We start from the raw sequence: 22,451 nt of genomic DNA, 5'->3' as shown, positions 1-22,451 counted from the left end.
TCCAAAGTAATTAACACTTCTTTTAATAAAGAACGCATATACTCTATTTTAAATAAATAACTAGATTTGTCAGTGTCAATGTCTGAGGAAGGATCTTCTGAATCAGATAGATCCTCATCAGAAGAGGATAAATTATTATGTTGCTGGTCATTTGAAATTTCATCAGTTAAATGAGAAGTTTTAAAAGACCTTTTACATTTATTAGAAGGTGGAAATGCTGACAAAGCCTTCAGAATAGAATCAGAAACAAATTCTTTAAAATTTACAGGTATATCATGCACATTAGAAGTTGAAGGAACTGCAACTGGCAATGTACTATTACTGATGGAAACACTATCTGCATGTAAAAGTTTATCATGACAACTATTACAAATGACATTTGGTGGAATAATTTCTACACTTTACAACAAATGCACTTAGCTTTGGTAGAACCGATGTCAGGCAGCAATGTTCCAGCAGAAATTTCTGAGACAGGATCAGATTGGGACATCTTGCTCAATGTAAGAGAAAAAACAACATATAAAGCAAAATTATCTATGTCCTTATATGACAGTTTCAGGAAAGGGAAAAAATGCAAAAACATAGGCCTCTGATAGAGAAAAAAGCAAGAGGCAAACATCAATGGGGTATTGAAATAATGAAAAAAATTTGGCGCCAAGTATGATGCACAACGTAAAGTAAACTTTTTTGGCGCACAAAATAACCGGAAATGACACACTCACGTCACTAACGACGCCGCTGTGTGAAAGATCTCGGCGTCACGCATGACGCCGGAAATGATGAAGTTGCGTCATAAACGTCTTTTTTCGCGCCAAAATAATTTTCGCGCCAAGAATGACGCAATAAAGTTTAGCATTTGACGCACCCGCGGGCCTAATACCAGCAATAGCAAGAAGTAGTCAATTGAAAAAAAGACTAAACCCCAGGTAAGAAAAAAATTTCTTAAAATGTTTAAATTCCCCAAATATGAAACTGACAGTCTGCTGAGGGAAATACATGAACCTGACTCATGGCAAATATAAGTACAATACATATATTTAGAACTTTATATAAATGCATAAAGTGCCAAACCATAGCTGAGGTGTCTTAAGTAATAAAAAACATACTTACCAAAAGACACCCATCCACATATAGCAGATAGCCAAACCAGTACTAAAACAGTTATTAGTAGAGGTAATGGTAAATTGAGAGTATATCGTCGATCTGAAAAGGGAGGTAGGAGATGGATCTCTACGACCGATAACAGAGAACCTATGAAATAGACCCCCGTTAGGGAAATCATCGTATTCAAATAAGTGATACTCCCTTCACGTCCCTCTGACATTCGCTGTACTCTGAGAGGAATCGGGCTTCAACAATGCTGAGAAGCGCATATCAACGTAGAAATCTTAGCACAAACTTACTTCACCACCTCCATAGGAGGCAAAGTTTGTAAAAACTGAATTGTGGGTGTGGTGAGGGGTGTATTTATAGGCATTTTGAGGTTTGGGAAACTTTGCCCCTCCTGGTAGGATTGTATATCCCATATGTCACTAGCTCATGGACTCTTGCCAGTTACATGAAAGAAAATGTGCTTGAGAGGTGACATGATTACTTTATATAACTATATTCAAGGCCCATATACAGAGATGGCAGAACCTCTGTTTATTCCAAGAAAATTGTTTGTGACAAGAGGTCACAATTTAAGGCTGGAGGAAAGGAGATTTAATCTCCTGCAAAGGAAACATTTTTTCACTGTAAGAGCAATAAAATTGTGGAACTCATTACCAAAGGAGGTAGTGAAGGCCAATACCTTAGATACATATAAAAATGGTTTGGATACATTTCTGGCTAGAAACAGAATTCATGGATATGATTTCTTGTGTTTAATGGGATTTATTTTAAGCTCAACTAGAGTATATTGGATTTTTATAGGTTGAACTCGATGGACTTCTGTCTTTTTTTCAACCTCATCAACAATGTTACTATGTTACTTTGTGTGTGTATATATATATATATATATATATATATATATATATATATATACACACACATTAATGTAAAACAAGTTTACAGTTCACTGTTCCTTTAATACTAACCATTACAATGAGATTTAGAAGATGCGCCCTATTACATACTACTATAGGTGTGATATATAAGTGATATTTTGTTGTTTCCATCACAGCAGTAGCTCTAACAACAGCAAAAAATGCACTGCAAAATATTTGATATATAAAAAACTGGAATGGACGAAAAAAAATGTTTTGTGGTTATGTTTTGTCTTTTCCTTGTAGTAATTTAGACGCCAATTCCTGTAGTGAGGTTAATTAATCAAATCCTATCTTTGAAAGGATTCACGCCATAGAGGCAGCAAATGAATAATTAATTATGCTTCGCTGGAAGCTGGTGGGGTACAGACATATGAGGAGTCTGATTACACAAATGCTTAGCAGGGGAAATTGAGGTAGGGCAGCAGATCAAAGATTTACTTAACCCCTTAATGACCACAGCACTTTTCCATTTTCTGTCCGTTTGGGACCAAGGCTATTTTTACATTTCTGCGGTGTTTGTGTTTAGCTGTAATTTTCCTCTTACTCATTTACTGTACCCACACATATTATATACCGTTTTTCTCGTAATTAAATGGACTTTCTAAAGATACCATTATTTTCATCATATCTTATAATTTACTATAAAAAAAAATATAAAATATGAGGAAAAAATGGAAAAAAACACACTTTTTCTAACTTTGACCCCCAAAATCTGTTGCACATCTACAACCACCAAAAAACACCCATGCTAAAAAGTTTCTAGATTTTGTCCAGAGTTTAGAAATACCCAATGTTTACTTGTTCTTTGCTTTTTTTGCAAGTTATAGGGCCATAAATATGAGTAGCACTTTGCTATTTCCAAACCATTTTTTTTCAAAATTAGCGCTAGTTACATTGGTACACTGATATCTTTCAGGAATCCCTGAATATCCCTTCACATGTATATAATTTTTTTAGTAGACATCCCAAAGTATTGATCTAGGCCCATTTTGGTATATTTCATGCCACCATTTCACCGCCAAATGCGATCAAATACAAAAAATCGTTCACTTTTTCACAAATATTTTCACAAACTTTTGGTTTCTCACTGAAATTATTTACAAACAGCTTGTGCAATTATGGCATAAATGGTTGAAAAATCTTCTCTGGGATCCCCTTTGTTCAGAAATAGCAGACATATATGGCTTTGGCGTTGCTTTTTGGTAATTAGAAGGCTGCAAAATGCCGCTGCGCACCACACGTGTATTATGCCCAGCAGTGCAGGGGTTAATTAGGGAGCTTGTATGGAGCTTGTAGGGTTAATTTTAGCTTTAGTGTAGTGTAGTAGACAACCCAAAGTATTGATCTAGGCCCATTTTGGTATATTTCATGCCACCATTTCACCGCCAAATGCGATCAAATAAAAAAAAAGTTCCCTTTTTCACAAACTTTAGGTTTCTCACTGAAATTATTTACAAACAGCTTGTGCAATTATGGCATGAATGGTTGTAAATGCTTCTCTGGGATCCCCTTTGTTCAGAAATAGCAGACATATATGGCTTTGGTGTTGCTTTTTGGTAATTAGAAGGCCGCAAAATGCTACTGCGCACAACACGTGAATTATGCCCAGCAGTGAAAGGGTTAATTAGGTAGCTTGTAGAGAGCTTGCAGGGTTAATTTTAGCTTTAGTGTAGAGCTCAGCCTCCCACCTTAAACATCAGACCCCCTGATCCCTCCCAAACAGCTCTCTTCCCTCCCCCACCCCACAATTGTCCCCGCCATCTTAAGTACTGGCAGAAACTCTGCCAGTACTAAAATAAAAGGTATATTTGGGCTTTTTAGTGTGTTTTTTTTAGCATATTTACATATGCTGCTGTGTAGGATTCCCCCTTAGCCCCCAACCTCACTGATCCCCACCAAACAGCTGTCTAACCCTCCCCCTCTGCCTTAATGGGCGCCATCTTGGGTACTGGCAGCTGTCTGCCATACCCAGTTAAGAAAAAAGTGTTGTGTTTTTTTTAGAAAAAAATCCCTTTTTCTGTAGTGTAGCTTCTCCCCCCACCCAAGACCAACCCTCCAACCCTCCAAAATCACTTTATTATTTGATTTATCTATTAGTGGCCTTTTGCCCCACATATGTATTTTTGAACTTTTCTGTAGTATAGCGGTTCCCACCCGCTCCCGCCCGTGCACGCGCCCGCCCGCCGCCCCCCCCGTGCACGCGCGCGCCCCCGTCGGCTCCGCCCCCGATCCCGCCCCCCTCCTCCTTAAACAGCTCACCGATGGCCGCCCACCCGCCTCCCACCCACCAACGATACCGGCCATCGATGTCCGGTGCAGAGAGGGCCACAGAGTGGCTCTCTCTGCATCGGATGGCCTGTTAAGGTTATTGCAGGATGCCTCCATATCGAGGCATCACTGCAATAACCGGAAAGCAGCTGGAAGCGATCAGGATCGCTTCCAGCTGCTTTCCACACCGAGGACGTGCAGGGTACGTCCTCAGGCGTTAACTGCCTTTTTTTTGAGGACGTACCCTGCACGTCCTCGGTCATTAAGGGGTTAAATTTTCTCCACATATTGCAGAAACCATTGTGATTTAAGATAACAATTAAATTAAAGGGACATTACAGTATTTGTATTATACATATAGGGCCAAGTTACTAGTGGAGTGCTCCACTCGTAATACCAGCGCACAATGCGAACGCTACCTCGTATTCGCATTGCAGGGAAGCTTTGCGCTCACAAGAACGTGCTTCCATAGGCTCTCAATGCTGTGAGACACGGCAGAAAACCTAGCGCAGCTCAGGGGATAAGTCCGCAGCGTTACGCAGCAAATGTAAAATATATATGTATATGAATATATGCATATATATGTATGTGTTTATATGTGTATATCTATATATATTAACACATAAATATATATGTATATAAGCATATACATATATATTTAGAGTGAACACACAGTCCCCATAGACTGCAATATAAAGGCACTTTTCAGTGCCGTTTTTTTTTTTTTTTCTAACATTTCACACCCGCTCACATGAACCGGTAAAAACTGCTTTGTGCAGTTATTTTTTGAAAAAATAAAGTTTGCTTCGTTCTCTTGATCCTTTGCTGAAAAGAATACAGGTAGGCTCAGGAGCAGCAATGGATTACTGGGTGCTAGTTGCTGATTGGTGGCTGCACATGTATGCCTCTTGTAATTGGTTTACTTGATGTGTTCAGCTAGCCTTTAGTAGTGCAGTGCTTCTCTTTCAACTAAGGAAACCAGGAGAACAAAGTAAATTTGATATAGAAAGAAATCGGAAAATTGTTTAAAATGATATGCTCTAGGAGCCAGCCCATTTTTGGTTCATTTAGCTACCTGGGTAGTGCTTGATGATTGGTGGCTACATTTATCCACCAATCAGCAAGTGCTACCCAGGTTCTGAACCAAAATGGTCCGGCTCCTAAGCCTACATTGCTGCTTTTCAACTAAAGGTACCAAGAGAACGAAAAAAACTGATAATAGGAGTAAATTAAAAAGTTGCTTATAATTGCATGCTCTATCTGAATCATGAAAGAAAAAAAAATGGGTTTCATATCAATTTAAGCAAACTGTTGAAAGCCAACAGTTGAAGATTATTGTATTTTTTTTGTTTTTGTTTAGTCATGTATTACAATACCAGCATCAAAGGGACACTAAAATCACAATTGAATTATTCATGATTTAGATAGAGCATAAAGTTTTAAGAGGCTTTAAAATGTAATTCCATTATAAAAATGTGCAAAGTCTTTTTAAATGTACACCCTTCAAGGCACCAGCTAATAATGAATATATGCAAGAGTTCACAGTGTATAAGTATATGAGTCTGTGATTGGCTGATGGTTGTCACATGATATGGGGGAGGCAAAAAAATCTAGTACTCATGTAAACATGCAGTAAAAATTAAATCACACAATTATCGATGCAATCACGTGATTTCAAGGCTGTAATCAGATCATGGGGGACAGACAATGCTGCTAGGCAGACAACCTCAAGCCAATTCTTGACTGCGTCAAAGGGGAAAGCTGCAAGATGCCATATTAGGTAGGACATTCCATGCCGTCCTAACGGTGCTAAAGCCCATAGCTGTTAGAACGGCATGGAACATCCGGACAGCGTGAAGGGGTTAAACAATAAAAATGTTCAAGTAGATAGTCCCTTTAAATAAAGAATTGCATTGATCTTTTTAAAGCATTATGCAGCTAAAGTAGTTAAAATAAGAATAAACTTTCCTGTTTTAGCAGTCCTAATATGAGATGGCAGTACGGACGTAATTCCCACTCTCCACACAGCTACGGTCCCTTGTCAAATATATATATATATATATATATATATATATATATATATATATATATATATACTGTATGTATATACACAACACATAGAAAGCCTGGCACTCTCTTGCAAGCACACATCTAGATTGAAAGCAAAATGGAAGAGTTAGTTGGAGCATTTGGATAAATGGTGATAGGCCCAGGACCACGTCAAGGTCTCTTCCTCCCCCGGTCCCTAACCTACAGCCACACAATGCACACCTTTAGCCAAACATACTAAGATACAAACAAGGGTGACACAGGCACTTTATAATTTCCCTAGACACATTTCAGGGCTCAACATTTCAATGCCTAAGCTACTAGCCAGCCCAAAATTTTACTCACCATTTCCCATTCATCCCACATTGCCCACACCACAATCACAACCACTACCCCACCCTTTGCATATTTTTTTTATATACCTTATTGTACAGTAATTTCTCATATTTCATAACCAATTAAGTCCTTTCAATACAATTATTACAAATATATACATTTGCTGGTCATTTAGACAGCTTATATCTATGTCCACCTGCTCTTGATATATACATTCTAGAGAGTAACTGCTCACTTTGATATGCAGAAGTATCCTGGCATTCAAATATGTTTTCCATATTCATAGTCTTAGATAACTGTCCCCATCTCAGTATATACTGGGGTCTTACCCAGTCACAAAGTACAAAGTATATTGTTTATGATCATTACACATTATCTAGGGAAATATCCGTTTGTTTATATTAATTTGTATTTGTGATTAATGTAACATACACACACAAATGTACACATAATCAGCTACCCTGTACTAAGCTCAGGCTGATTTATTTAAAGTGAAAAAAAGAAAAGTGATTAGATGCACAGCCTAGCAAATACTACAGCACTAAGAAAAACTAAATACTAAAGGTAACTGCCTTCTTTCTTTTTCTTTTTAATTTTTCCTTGGTTGTTTCTCGGTCACCACAAATTTAGCAACCTCTAGGGGTGAGTAGAAAAACTGCAGCCCAATAGCAAGCTGATTCTGCTTGAGCAGCAGCGGGCTCCCTAAAAGGATGGGCCCAGTATCAGTGGAGACCCCTGTAGTTACGCACCTGCTCCTTAGCATTGCTACTGTTTAATTTTCTTCATGAAGTGCTAAAGTCATAAAGTGCTAAAGTAATAAGTCAAGAGCTGAAGACGCACTGGCAACTGCAATTTACACTCTCACTGATCGATGAGCTTAAAAGGACAGTAAAGTCATAATTAGACATTCATGATTTAGACAGAGCATATCATTTTAAACAACTTTCCAAGTTAGTTCTATTATTTTATTTGCTTCCTTCTCTTGTTATTCATTGCTGAAAGGTTTATCTAGGAAAGCTGAGGAGCAGCAAAGAACCTAGGTTCTAGCTACTGATTGGTGGCTGCATATATACACCGAATGCCATTGGCTCACCCATGTGTTCAGTTAGAAACCAGTAGTGTATCACTGCTCCTTCAACAAATAATACCAAGAGAATGAAGCAAATTTGATAATAGAAGTAAACCGTAAAGTTGTTTAAAATGGTATGTTCTACCTAAATCATGAAATATAAATTTTGGGTTTCATGTCCCTTTAACTCTAAAAGCTCTATACATAACTATAAACTATGTGCAAAAATGTATGCTGGTAGGGGCACTTTCTACATTATTCAATTGCTTCAAAATCCTATTCCTAAGAAAACATGTAGTTTGTCCCACATACTGAACCCTACAAAAACTGCAAGTAAACAGCTAAACTACAGATTTACTGTTGCAGTTTGTGCAATTATGGATTTATATTGTTTACCTGAATCTGTAAATGTAAACGTTCTCCTTGAGTACTGATAAGATTTACAAATGTGATTCCGACACCTGTTGAAGTCACAGTTGTTTAGCAACATCCCAGATTTTTTTCCAATTTGAAAGCATAGAAGTTGGATAAAATTGGGCTCCTCCTGGCTATGCCCATCTTAAATAATATCATATAGTACAGTATCCGTTAAGATTACTCCTGTTTTGTGAAATAAATTCTACTAAGCAATTTTGTGAATCTTATTGATAACCTCTTTCCACACAGCTAAAAATCAGGTAATCGGACAACATGTAATAGGATTGTAAAGTTGTACTACTCATTTACACAAACATGAGCTGCAGGAATCTGTAGACATTAATAAACATCTAAAACTTTGGGGCTTGGTTAGGAGTCTGAAAATCCGCAAAATGTTATTAAAAAAATAAGTAAAACTACACATTTTTACAAAAACACTCCCAGATGGGCTATATAAATAAATCTACAAAACATTTATGCAAATAAAAATATAGTGTACAATGTTACTTGAAGGCTCTCAATATATCTCTAGGATCAAAAGAATAATTTATTTAACCTCTTAAAGAGATATGAAACCCAATTTTTATTCATGATTCAGGCAGAGCATACCATTTTAAATAACTTTCCAAATTACTTATATTATCAAATTTGCTTAATTTCTTTGCTATCCTTAGTTGAAGTAGCAGCAATCCACTGAGCACATCAGATGAGTCAATCAGAAGAGCCATATATAAACAGCTAGCTCCCAGTAGTACATTGCTACTCCTAAGTCTATGTAGGTATGATTTTTTAACTAAGGATAACTAAGGATATATTCTTCACTTGTGAAGTTATGTTGTCCTATTGCATATTATTATCTTACTGATAAATTACATTGTGTGTCTCTCATGGGGCTATTCGGATTTCTTGTGTAGTTGTGAATGTGTTGCTGTGTTAGGTTAAACCTAACCGTGCTTGTGATTTAAAAATAGTGTTTTTATTATTATAGATATATTGTGATTGCCTTTATCTGGGCATATATCCTAGTGTATTGTTTACTGGTGTCTCTTCACTGTTGTTAATAACATAATTTTGTTTTGTATGATCTATTCACCAAAGTGTAACAGTGTAATTCTGTGTAGTGGTTGTGTAACTTGTGATGTTTAGTGACTAAAAAGAGAACAAAAGGAAACAAAAAAAACAAAAAACTAAAGAGTGTAAAAAAGTGTTTTAAACACAAAAGTCCAGATTAGAAGTTAATAATGTGATTTGTAAATCGCTGTGGGTTGGTCAATTTATATGATCAGTGCCTTAGTGATGTTGGGAAGTGCAAACAATGTAAGACTATCTTAAATTGGATTCCAGTTTATATAGGATTTATTTTTGGTTAAATAAAAATGTCAGATAATTACTCAACTCTTATTTGAACAGTTGTTGTTTTTATTTATAAGAATACATAATAGTTGTTCTGTTCATTCATTCCCTTAGGGACCACTGTATTTAGCCGATAGATCCATTTAGTTTCAGCCTTACGGAGTGCCGTTTCCAGGTCACCTCCTCTGATTCCCAAACTTATTTTTTTCTATACCCCAGCAATCAAGATCTTGTTTATTAGATCGGTGATGATTAAAAAATGGGCTGCTACACTTGTGTTTTGCCTCTTTCTTTGTCTGTTGCTGCATTTTTTATATTCCTTAGATGTTCCATTAGTCGTGTATGGAGTTTGCATGTGGTCATACCTATGTACAGTAGATTACAGCTGCATCTTAGAGCATAAATTACTCCCTCTGTATTACAGCTGATATATCTCTTGATCGTATATTTTGTTCCAAATCTATCCGTTATTTCTGTAGTCGGTGTCATATATTGACAAGTGCTGCAATTCTCACATCTATAGGATCCTGGTCTAAAGGCCGTTATAGTTTTTTGGGTTGAAAATGACTACTACTTACAAGATCTTTTAAGTTCTTAGTTCTTCTATATCCAATCATTGGTTTATCTCCTATTTGTTGTTTTAAATTTGCATCAGACATAAGTATATTCCAGTGTTTGTTGATGATTTTAACCACCTCAGATGTTTGATGGTTATACATGAGAATGAGTCTTGGAATTTGTTTTTCTTTTTTAGGTTTTTTTGTATAGTAATTCTCTCCTATTGGTGTGAAAGGCTCTATATCTTGCCTTTTTAATACTGGTTTTACTATAACCTCGTTTCATTAATCTCTCTGTTAGTTCTTTGGCTCTTGTCTTAAAGATCTCATCATTTGAGCAATTTCGTCTAATTCTTAAGAATTCACCCACCGGTAGGCTCTTGATAGTTCCTGGTGCATGAGAGCTAGTGCTGTAGAGTAGACTATTTGGGGCCGTTTTCTTTCTATATAGATCTGTTTCTATATTGCCTTGTTGGTCTTTGTGGATGTGGCATTTGAAATTATTAGACCAACCTCGGAGGTGATTAAACCATCTACACACAACATATAACCTATGTGAACCTTTAAGCAGATGTGTATTTGAGTATAATCTAAGCCAATTATATTTCATAGGTGGTAATACCTTAAAGATAATCATAGCCAGTAAGGTGGACACCCTGCACAATATCAGTGCAACTGAAGCCAACTAATTTCCAAGGCTTATAACCTGATGGTGAAGACTACTACCTGCATAGTAATTGTATTTTATCAGCTATAATATTGGGGTACCTATATAAACACCAAATGATAAGAAGCCACAATCAATAACTTATATCTAATATTCATACTTTCATTCAACATATGTTTGACATAACTATAGTGAGATCACTCTGCTACCCACTAGCATAGTACAGTGGATAAGAATTCCAGCCATTAATAGACAACGTCATATATCTCCATATCAACCAAATATACTGATATACTCAAGTGCCACTTATGCACATTTATTATATAATTATTAGGAGATAGGATTAACTGGACCCACAGGTGAACTAATAGATCAAGCATTAACATTAATATAACCCACAGTACACACCCATCCCTACAATCAATTTATACAGATATTCATACCAATATCTTCTTAGACAGAGATATTACTTTCATAGGAGACTACTATTGTTTAATGCTGATAGGATTTATGTGACTCACTGGTACAGTACATTAAAGGCATTTACCATATATTAGTGTTCACCTTATACAGCATTAAATAAACACAGCTTACTTTGAGGATTTTAATACTCTATGTGTTGTGTGTAATTTGTGTACAGTTTTTAAGCAATTCTAATAAAATTCATATTTTAATTATTTTCTCACACCTAGTACTATTCCCAAGTCTGGGCGTAGAGTGCTATAAGTGCATACTGTCTCGTGGTAAGTTTCTATACTTCCACAACTTCAGTTGGAGACTGGGATTGTGCTTTTGGAGCCAGGGATAACCCAGAACAACCGGAAAACGCAGAGAGTTTATCACCTGGAACTGGAGGGTTTCAAAATGGAGAGCCCCAACAGCCATGGACAACGGAGCAGTTTTGTGAGTAACGAGTGCGGGCTGAAGGGGCCTGCCATCAATGGTGTGAGGTGTGAGCGTTTCCCGGCCGTGTAGGACAGGACTTCAAAAGGTGGCCCTGTAACCCACAATAGAGGCAGAGCCCCTCCCTCCTCCTAAAGGCCCTCTCCGTATGGAACTCAATAGCATACTGAGCAACAGATCTTGTACCTTGCTGAATGGACATGAGTCGTTTAGCAGAAGAGGAGGAGCAAGCCAGAACATCAAATACCCTTCGAAAGGAGGCCACAAATTCAGGGTAATTTGAAATCACAGGTTTATTAGTCTCCCACAAGGGATTAGCCCAGGCAAGAGATGTGTCAGAGAGTAACAAGATGAGAAATCACACCTTAGCTCTGTCAGAGGGAAACGCCTGAGGTAACATCTGAAAGTAAATGCCCACCTGGGGCACCTTGGTGCACCTGGTGCAGAACCGGACATGCTCCTGGTAGGCATAATTGCAGCAGCGGAAACAGGAGGAACCATAACTTGTGGGACACTTTGGTCCAAATGTGCAGTGCGAGTCAGCAGGGTTTGCAGGGCTAGTGCAAATTGATCCAAGCGGTGATCCTGTTCATCCATCCTGGAAATGATGGCAGGTAAAGGTGGATTATTAGCACCATCAGGATTCATGGCCTTTGCGTAATGTCAGGGTGCCAGGAATCAGACTGAGACGAGAAGTGCAAAAATAATCACACCTTTATTAATAGCAAAAAATAATAAAAAGTCCACAAGTCAAATAACAAGCCAGGAATCAAAACCAGAGCTGGTAGTCAGACGAGCCGAGTCAGGAGCCAAAGCGAATAGTCAGACGAGCCGGAATCAGGAACAAGGAAAACAGCAGAGTCAGGAACAAGCCAGGGATCAGGAACCAGGAAGGACGTCAGGCAGCCAGGTAATACACAGGAACTCTCACAAACAGGTCTAAGACAATGCAAAGGCAAAGCATACTGAACAGAGGCCCTTTAAATAATAAGTGATGACATCACAATTCTGAGAATGCATCCTGTCTCACATGGATGATGCACACCAGTCTGGCCATAAAAGGAAGTGCAGGAATTGAGCAGAATCCCCCACAATGCACCATAGTCAGGAAGAGAGGTGAGTAAAATGGCTGCCAGCAGCACATGGCAAACACAACAGGGAAAAAACCCTGACAGATGTCCATATTGCACTGTGTAATAACAGGTAAAAGGCAGTCATACAATATGCACCAACCCAACATAACACTATATTACAGAGCCGCAATTGTTCTTCATAGCGATTGTATATTCTTCCTCAAACCTTTTATGAGTTTGCAAGCAATTCCACCTTTACGGGTATCATTATAAGGCTTCCCACACAGTCTGACAGGCTTGGAAGTCGCTGATGGGCCCGGATCAGGCCGTCTAAAGTTTAGTTCCCTACCCAACTACACATTTTTACAAAAACACTCCCAGATAGGCTATGTAAATAAATCTACAAAACATGTATGCAAATAAAAATATAGGGGCCTAGTTATCAAGCCGTCAACCTCAAATACGCTGGAATTCCGCAGCGTATTTGTGGCGAGGCTGATTCGCCTTAGTTATCAAAGGCTTCAGACCGGCAAAAGTAGAATTTTGTGACGTAAACTTCGATCTGCCGGACTCCGTCCGACACAGATCGATTCTTACGTCACTCCAGATGTTCCGCACACAAGTGCGGCACAATCTGACTACTTTTGCTAGTTATCAAAAAATTAGCAGGTACGCTCGGCACTTTTACGGCCCAGCGTACCTGGTTTTCAAACCGCCACCCCTGGAGGCGGCGGATCCCATAGGAATCAATGGGAGTCTGACCATAGCGAAAGTACAAGTTCGCTGCTGACAGACATCCCATTGATTTCTATGGGAGCTGTCTACATCTAACACCCTAACACGTACCCCGAGTCTAAACACCACTAATCTGCCCCCCCTACACCGCTGCAACTAAATAAAGTTATTACCCCCTAAACCGCCGCTCCCGGAGCCCACCGCAAGCTACTCTATCCCTATTAACCCCTAAACCGCCGCTACTGGAGCCCACCGCAACTATAATAAATGTCTTAACCCCTAAACCGTCACTCCCGGAGCCCACCGCCACCTACATTATACCTATTAACCCCTATCCTGCCCCCCCTATACCGCCGCCCTCTGTAATAAAGTTATTAACCCCTATCCTGCCGATCCCGCACCTCGCCGCAAATAAATAAATAGTTTAACCCCTAAACCGCCGCTCCCTGAACCCGCCGCAACCTATCTTAAATTTATTAACCCCTATCCTGCCCCCCCTACACCGTCGCCACCTATAATACATTTATTAACCCCTATCCTGCCCCCCACTACACCGCCGCCACTGTAATAAAATTATTAACCCCTAAACCTAAGTCTAACACTAACCCTAACACCCCCCTAACTTAAATATTAATTAAATAAATCTAAATCATATTTATATTATTAACTAAGTTAATCCTATTTAAAACTAAATACTTACCTATAAAATAAACCCTAATATAGCTACAATATAAATAATAATTATATTGTAGCTATTTTAGGATTTATTTTTATTTTACAGGTACCTTTCAATTTATTTTAACTAGGTACAATAGCTATTAAATAGTTATTAACTATTTAATAGCTTACCTAGCTAAAATAAAGAGAAATTTACCTGTAAAATAAAAACTAATCAAAGTTACAATTACACCTAACACTACACTATACTTTAATAAATTATTCCTATTTAAAACTAAATACTTACCTGTAAAATAAACCCTAAGATATCTACGATGTAATTCATAATTACATTGTAGCTATTTTCAGATTTATATTTATTTTACAGGTAACTTTGTATTTATTTTAGCTAGTTAGAATAGTTATTAAATAGTTATTAACTATTTAATAACTACCTAGCTAAAAGAAATACAAAATTACCTGTAAAATAAATCCTAACCTAAGTTACAATTAAACCTAACACTCACTATCATTAAATTAATTAATTAAACTACCTACAAATAACTACAATTAAATACAATTACATAAACTAACTAAAGTACAAAAAATAAAAAAAGCTAAGTTACAAAAAAAAAAAAAAAGTTACAAACATTTAAAAACATATTACAACAATGTTAAGCTACTTACACCTAATCTAAGCCCCCTAAAAAAATAACAAACCCCCCCAAAATAAAAAAATGCCCTACCCTATTCTACATTAAAAAAGTTCAAAGCTCTTTTACCTTACCAGCCCTTAAAAGGGCCTTTTGTGGGGGCATGCCCCAAAGTTCAGCTCTTTTGCCTGTAAAAGAAAAATACAACCCCCCCCAACATTAAAACCCACCACCCACATACCCCTAATCTAACCCAAACCCCCCTTAAAATAACCTAACACTAATCCCCTGAAGATCATCCTACCTTTAGTTGTCTTCACTCAGCCGAGCCACCGATGGAACTGAAGAGGACATCCGGACCGGCAGAAGTTATCCTCCAAGGGGCGCTGAAGAAATCTTCCATCCGATGAAGTGATCCTCCAAGCGGCGCTGAAGAAATCTTCCATCCGGGCGAGGTCATCTTCCAAGAGGCGCTGAAGAAGTCTTCTATCCGGGCGAGGTCATCGTCGAAGCCGGGTCTTGAATCTTCATCCCGCCGACGCGGAACATCCTCCTTTCCTGACGAACTACCAACGAATGAAGGCTCCTTTAAGGGACGTCATCCAAGATGGCGTCCCTTCAATTCCGATTGGCTGATAGGATTCTATCAGCCAATCGGAATTAAGGTAGGAAAAATCTGATTGGCTGATGGAATCAGCCAATCAGATTCAAGTTCAATCCGATTGGCTGATCCAATCAGCCAATCAGATTGAGCTTGCATTCTATTGGCTGATCGGAACAGCCAATAGAATGCAAGCTCAATCTGATTGGCTGATTGGATCAGCCAATCGGATTGAACTTGAATCTGATTGGCTGATTCCATCAGCCAATCAGATTTTTTCTACCTTAATTCCGATTGGCTGATAGAATCCTATCAGCCAATCGGAATTGAAGGGACGCAATCAGATTGAGCTTGCATTCTATTGGCTGTTCCGATCAGCCAATAGAATGCAAGCTCAATCTGATTGGCTGATTGGATCAGCCAATCAGATTTTTCCTACCTTAATTCCGATTGGCTGATAGAATCCTATCAGCCAATCGGAATTGAAGGGACGCCATCTTGGATGACGTCCCTTAAAGGAGCCTTCATTCGTCGGTAGTTCGTCGGGAAAGGAGGATGTTCCGCGTCGGCGGGATGAAGATTCAAGACCCGGCTTCGACGATGACCTCGCCCGGATAGAAGACTTCTTCAGCGCCTCTTGGAAGATGACCTCGCCCGGATGGAAGATTTATTCAGCGCCGCTTGGAGGATCACTTCATCGGATGGAAGATTTCTTCAGCGCCCCTTGGAGGATAACGTCTGCCGGTCCGGATGTCCTCTTCAGTTCCATCGGTGGCTCGGCTGAGTGAAGACAACTAAAGGTAGGATGATCTTCAGGGGATTAGTGTTAGGTTATTTTAAGGGGGGTTTGGGTTAGATTAGGGGTATGTGGGTGGTGGGTTTTAATGTTGGGGGGGGGTTGTATTTTTCTTTTACAGGCAAAAGAGCTGAACTTTGGGGCATGCCCCCACAAAAGGCCCTTTTAAGGGCTGGTAAGGTAAAAGAGCTTTGAACTTTTTTAATGTAGAATAGGGTAGGGCATTTTTTTATTTTGGGGGGGTTTGTTATTTTATTAGGGGGCTTAGATTAGGTGTAAGTAGCTTAAAATTGTTGTAATATGTTTTTAAATGTTTGTAACTTTTTTTTTTTTTTTGTAACTTAGCTTTTTTATTTTTGTACTTTAGTTAGTTTATGTAATTGTATTTAATTGTAGTTATTTGTAGGTAGTTTAATTAATTAATTTAATGATAGTGTAGTGTTAGGTTTAATTGTAACTTAGGTTAGGATTTATTTTACAGGTAATTTTGTATTTCTTTTAGCTAGGTAGTTATTAAATAGTTAATAACTATTTAATAACTATTCTAACTAGCTAAAATAAATACAAAGTTACCTGTAAAATAAATATAAATCCGAAAATAGCTACAATGTAATTATGAATTACATTGTAGCTATCTTAGGGTTTATTTTACAGGTAAGTATTTAGTTTTAAATAGGAATAATTTATTAAAGTATAGTGTAGTGTTAGGTGTAATTGTAACTTAGGTTAGTTTTTATTTTACAGGTAAATTTCTCTTCATTTTAGCTAGGTAGCTATTAAATAGTTAATAACTATTTAATAGTTATTGTACATGGTTAAAATAAATTGAAAGGTACCTGTAAAATAAAAATAAATCCTAAGATAGCTACAATATAATTATTATTTATATTGTAGCTATATTAGAGTTTATTTTATAGGTAAGTATTTAGTTTTAAATAGGATTAACTTAGTTAATAATATAAATATTATTTAGATTTATTTAATTAATATTTAAGTTAGGGGGGTGTTAGGGTTAGTGTTAGACTTAGGTTTAGGGGTTAATAATTTTATTACAGTGGCGGCGGTGTAGTGGGGGGCAGGATAGGGGTTAATAAATTTATTATAGGTGCCGACGGTGTAGGGGGGGCAGGATAGGGGTTATTAAATTTAATATAGGTTGCGGCGGGTTCAGGGAGCGGCGGTTTAGGGGTTAAACAATATTTTTATTTGCGGCGAGGTGCGGGATCAGCAGGATAGGGGTTAATAACTTTACTACAGAGGGCGGCGGTATAGGGGGGGCAGGATAGGGGTTACTAGGTATAATGTAGGTGGCAGCGGTGTCCGGGAGCGGCGGTTTAGGGGTTAATACATTTATAAGACTTGCGGCGGGGTCTAGGAGCGGCTGTTTAGGGGTTAATACATTTTTAATAGTTGCGGCAGGGTCTAGGAGCGGCGGTTTAGGGGTTAATACATTTTTAATAGTTGCGGCAGGGTCTAGGAGCGGCGGTTTAGGGGTTAGTAACTTTATTTAGTTTTGGGGGGCTCCGGGGGCGCCGGTATAGGGGGTAGAACAGTGTAGTTTACTGTGAGTGCTTAGTGACAGGCTAGCAAGAAAGCTGTCAAACAGGCGAAGAGCAGCGAGATCGGATGAGTGATAACTCTCACAGTCCGCTGCTCATTGCCCCGCGGCTTTTTGACAGCTTTTTTTGATAACTTAGGCGTATTTTTTTCAGGTCCGCGGCGGCGAAGGTAGGCGAGCTTAGGCGGGCGTATTGGGCCGGCGAAGTCAGAAAAGTTGACGGCTTGATAACTACCCCCCATAGTGTACAATGTCCCTTGAAGGCTCTCAATATATCTCTAGGATCAAAATAATAATTTATTTAACCTCTTAAAGAGATATGAAACCCAATTTTTTTTTATGATTCAGGCAGAGCATACCATTTTAAATAACTTTCCAATTTACTTATATTATCAAATTTGCTTCATTCCTTTGCTATCCTTAGTTGAAGTAGCAGCAATGCACTGAGCACATCAGATGAACCAATCAGAAGAGCCATATATAAACAGCTAGCTCCCAGTAGTACATTGCTACTCCTGAGTCTATCTAGGTATGATTTTCAACTAAGGATAACAACAGAACAAAGCAACTTAGTTAATAGAAGTAAATTGGAATGGTGTTTAAAATGGCATGTTCTATAGGAACCATGAAAGAAACATTTTGGGTTTCATATTCCTTTTAAGGAGGTTTATCCCAATTTGTGTTCTTAAGACCATTTTGGCATTTTTGCTCAGTATTGGTTTCACCCTAATTATCTGCTGATAATTCACCCTAATTATCTCATGATAATTTCTTTTGCTAACTATTGCAATCCTTTTGGGTTATATAGGGTGCCTAGCCTTATATGATCCATATTTCTGGCTGCTCCAAGTTATATATTTTATTTTTAGTCTGAATGTTTTTTTTTGTTTTTTTTTATTAATATTTTTATTGAGGTTGTAAATAAATGAAACAGGCAAATAATATCACAGTTCCAAAAACAAAAGGAAATCACAACAAAATACACATAGTAAATGTCAGAATAAAAATACAAAGAATCACCCAGTTATACAGATGGTAGTTAACCTCAGGTTTTCATTTAAGAGACATCCCCTTCAAATATAATAAAAAGTCAAATAAAATGAGTTCCCTCAATGATAAATAAAGGTCTCTTTTGGGCTTCCTAGAGGAGAGTTTAAAGGGACACTGAACCCAAATGTATTCTTTCGTGATTCAGATAGAGCACATGCAATTTTAAGCAACTTACTAATTTACTCCTATTATCACATTTTCTTCATTCTCTTGGTATCTTTATTTGAAATGCAAGAATGCAAGTTTATGTGCCGGCCCGTTTTTGGTGACTAACCTGGGTTGTTCTTGCTGATTGGTGGATAAATTCACCCACCAATAAACAAGTGCTTTCCATGGTACTGAACCAAAAAAATAGCTTAGATGCCTTTTTTCAAATAAAGAAAGCACGAGAATGAAGAAAAATTAATAATAGGAGTAAATTAGAAAGTTGCTTAAAATTGCAGGCTCTATCTGAATCATGAAAGAAAAAAATTGGGTTCAGTGTCCCTTTAAGTAAAAAATGGGGAATTGTAGGGGAAAGGATAAAATAACAAAATGAGCCTCTTTTGGACCCCAAATGGACACTACTAGCTTGTGAGACATATGGATGTAGAGCCACTCCAGCACTCTATAGTTAAATGATAAATGAGCTAGTATGGTAAAGATAGGTAAAAGAAAACTCTACTAACTTGTTGTGGAATAAAACTATCAACAGAAAATTGCGGGCTACTTTCTGTGCACACATGGTATGTATAGTGACTGCACAACACCCCTTAAAATCATTACGGTCACTCTTGGGCCTCTTGAAACTTATTGTTGTATATGGGTAGGAGTTAGGGGTTACTAGCACTGTGATGGTAACTGGGATGAGCACAAATTTTTGCAGGGGAGTAGGGATCTGTGGTCTTAGCGACTGAGCTACAAAAAATGTCATCGTCACTGATCTCTTAATCTTGATGCTGACCAAAGAGGAGTCATTTCTCCTGGGGCTCACCTCTATCCTTCCAATGATGGATGTGTTGTCAGGAATCGTAGGGACCTTCGGGATCTCTTTCTTACGATGGGTCATAGACTGTTGTAGGTAAGACGGCTCCTTGTAAGGTTCAGCGCATGGTTGTCCAGCCTCAATACTAACCGCACAGAGTAGAGGTGAACCTTGCGATGCAGTTGTTAGCTGGATGTCCAGGCCCTGTAACATCGGCATGAACACCTTGCTCGCAGATGGCTCCAACATCTCCCGCAATCTCAGGATAGGATAGCCCCGTGGGTTATACGGGGCCTGCAGGGTCTCTGCAAACTTCTCTTTGTATTGGGTAAGCAGGGTACGTAGTTCTCATAGGAAGCAGGCATTAGGTTCCATACCCAGGGTAGTTAGAGCAGGTACAGGGCATATAGAGTCGTAGGCTGTAGTAGAGCACTCAGGCCCTATACGACAGCAGTATCCTGAGGGAATACCAATGGGGGGGGTAGAAATGAGGCCGCAACCTCAGAGTTAGCTCCGGATCATTGTTGCAGTTAGCAATCCTCAAGAAAACGACATCATTTGGATGATGGAGTCATCTATAAACAGATATCTGCTATTCAAAGTCTGGATGGTAGCTGGATCTAGTGATACTTAGCAGATATTGCAGGAATACTGGAGCAGCTCACAACAACATAACCTATCATGGCCACCATCCGGAAGTTCCCCCAGTCTGAATGGTTTTTAACCAGATAGATCAGATCTGTTATATTGGGCCAATACTTCCCTATAAATGTTAACACACAGTATAAATTTAAAGGGACATGAAACCCAAATTTTTTCTTTCATGATTTAGAAAGACCATGCAATTTTCTTATATCATTTTTATTATTATATATCAACATAAATATACATTTTCATACAATTTCAGAGTGAAAAAAAAAAAAAAAGTAGAAAAGAAAAAAAAATATGACAACAGTTCTAATAGTTAGTAACCAAACAACATTACTCATTTCCACAAAGTATTATAACCATTGTAATAATATATTAAAAAGAAACCCTATTTTACAACCTCTCTCAATCCATAATGATCTAGTTATTTGGATTTCAATCTAATATTCCTCTATCTTTAAGTTTAGCTATGAAGATATAAATATTATCTTTTCCTTCTCTACTTCCCTCTTCAGCCTCTTACACAAATACATCACATACAACAACAAAAACAACAATGACAAGACAGAACAAAACAGAACAAAACAAGACAAAACAAACAAAAACAAAAAAAAACCACAAAAGAAAAGGGGGGGGGTATGGTGGAGGATACACTGTTACCATAATCCCAGCAGGACTAGTTCAGTGTTTCTAAATGGATAAATTAGGTTATCAATTTCCGCTGGAGAGAAAGATTTAATGAAAAGTGACCACTTTCTAAAGAATAAGGTAACATCCTTTTCACTATTGAGATCAGTATCTAATTGCTCAAGAATGCATTGTTTTTTAAGACAATTTTTGACCTCTTGAATACTGGGGATTGCTCTGTTTTTCCATTTTTTGAGGATTATATATCTTGCTGCTAGAATAGCTAAATTTACAATTTTTGTGTTTACCAATCTGTCTTCTGAGTCCTTCCATAAAAAAACAATATGCAATAATGATAAAGTCAGGGGGGAGGTTCCCATTGTCCCAAGCCAATATTGTAATTTCAACCAAAACTGTTGAATAATTGGACAATTCCAGAACATGTGTATGAGATTGGCTGATGGATGGGAGCATTTGGGGCATGAATTAAAATCTGGATTCCTACATTTGACAGCTTTCTCAGGAGTATAGAATATCCTGAGTAATAATTTTATGTGTGTCTCTCTCCAGAAGGAAGAGAGAGTGATTTTTGCTACCTCAGACACTGAGGACTGCACAAAACTGGCATCTCCAGAATTCTGTGTTGAAACCTCTACCCAGTTGGCTGCTATTTTTTCTAGATTTGAATTACCTTTTAGAGAAACCAAGTCTAGATAGGTAAGGGATACTGACGTATAGCCATTTTTAACTAGAGATAACCACTTCTCCACAGCCCCCAGTGTCCAGGTCCATCCAAATTTATTCACTAAACTTAAAGCAAAATGTCTTACTTGTAAATAAGCAAAAAACTCTCTCAGAGCTCCAAAAGTTTTTATACATTTCCTATCAAAATCTAACAATTGATAAATTTTACTTAATCCCAAAATCTCCCATTTTTGGAAAGGAGAAGAATAAAGGCCCGCTTGAAATTGAGGATTGCCTATTATCGGTATATGTTTAGATACTTCCTGTTCTACGTTAAGGATTTTACACACTCTTCACCAGACTTGTAGAGGATTAAACATTGTTTTCCTTTTTTTTACTTCTTTTGGTAACAAATTTCTAGTACAATGAATAAGTGCCAGTGGAGCATATGGATAGAGTATATTTTTCTCAAGCTCATTATTGGTAACGTAGTCTCTCTCAGACATCCAGTCCATGACCAAACGAATCATAAAAGCGTAGTTATAAAGTTTAATATCCGGTAAGGCTAGTCTGGCATATTTTCTAGGGAGCGATAATTTAAATAGCGAAATTCTGGGCTTTTTATTTTGCCAAATAAATTTTCTCAGAGCAGTATTAAATATCAAGACATCTTTATTTTTAAGTATCAGAGGGGTATTTTGTAAAATATATAGTATCTTTGGAAGACAGATCATTTTGTATAGCGCAATGCGGCCC

The sequence above is a fragment of the Bombina bombina genome, chromosome 1 (assembly GCF_027579735.1).
Source record: "Bombina bombina isolate aBomBom1 chromosome 1, aBomBom1.pri, whole genome shotgun sequence".
NCBI classification, from domain to species: domain Eukaryota; kingdom Metazoa; phylum Chordata; class Amphibia; order Anura; family Bombinatoridae; genus Bombina; species Bombina bombina.
The sequence above is the reverse complement of the archived record's forward strand: the minus strand, read 5'-3'. Positions refer to the sequence as shown.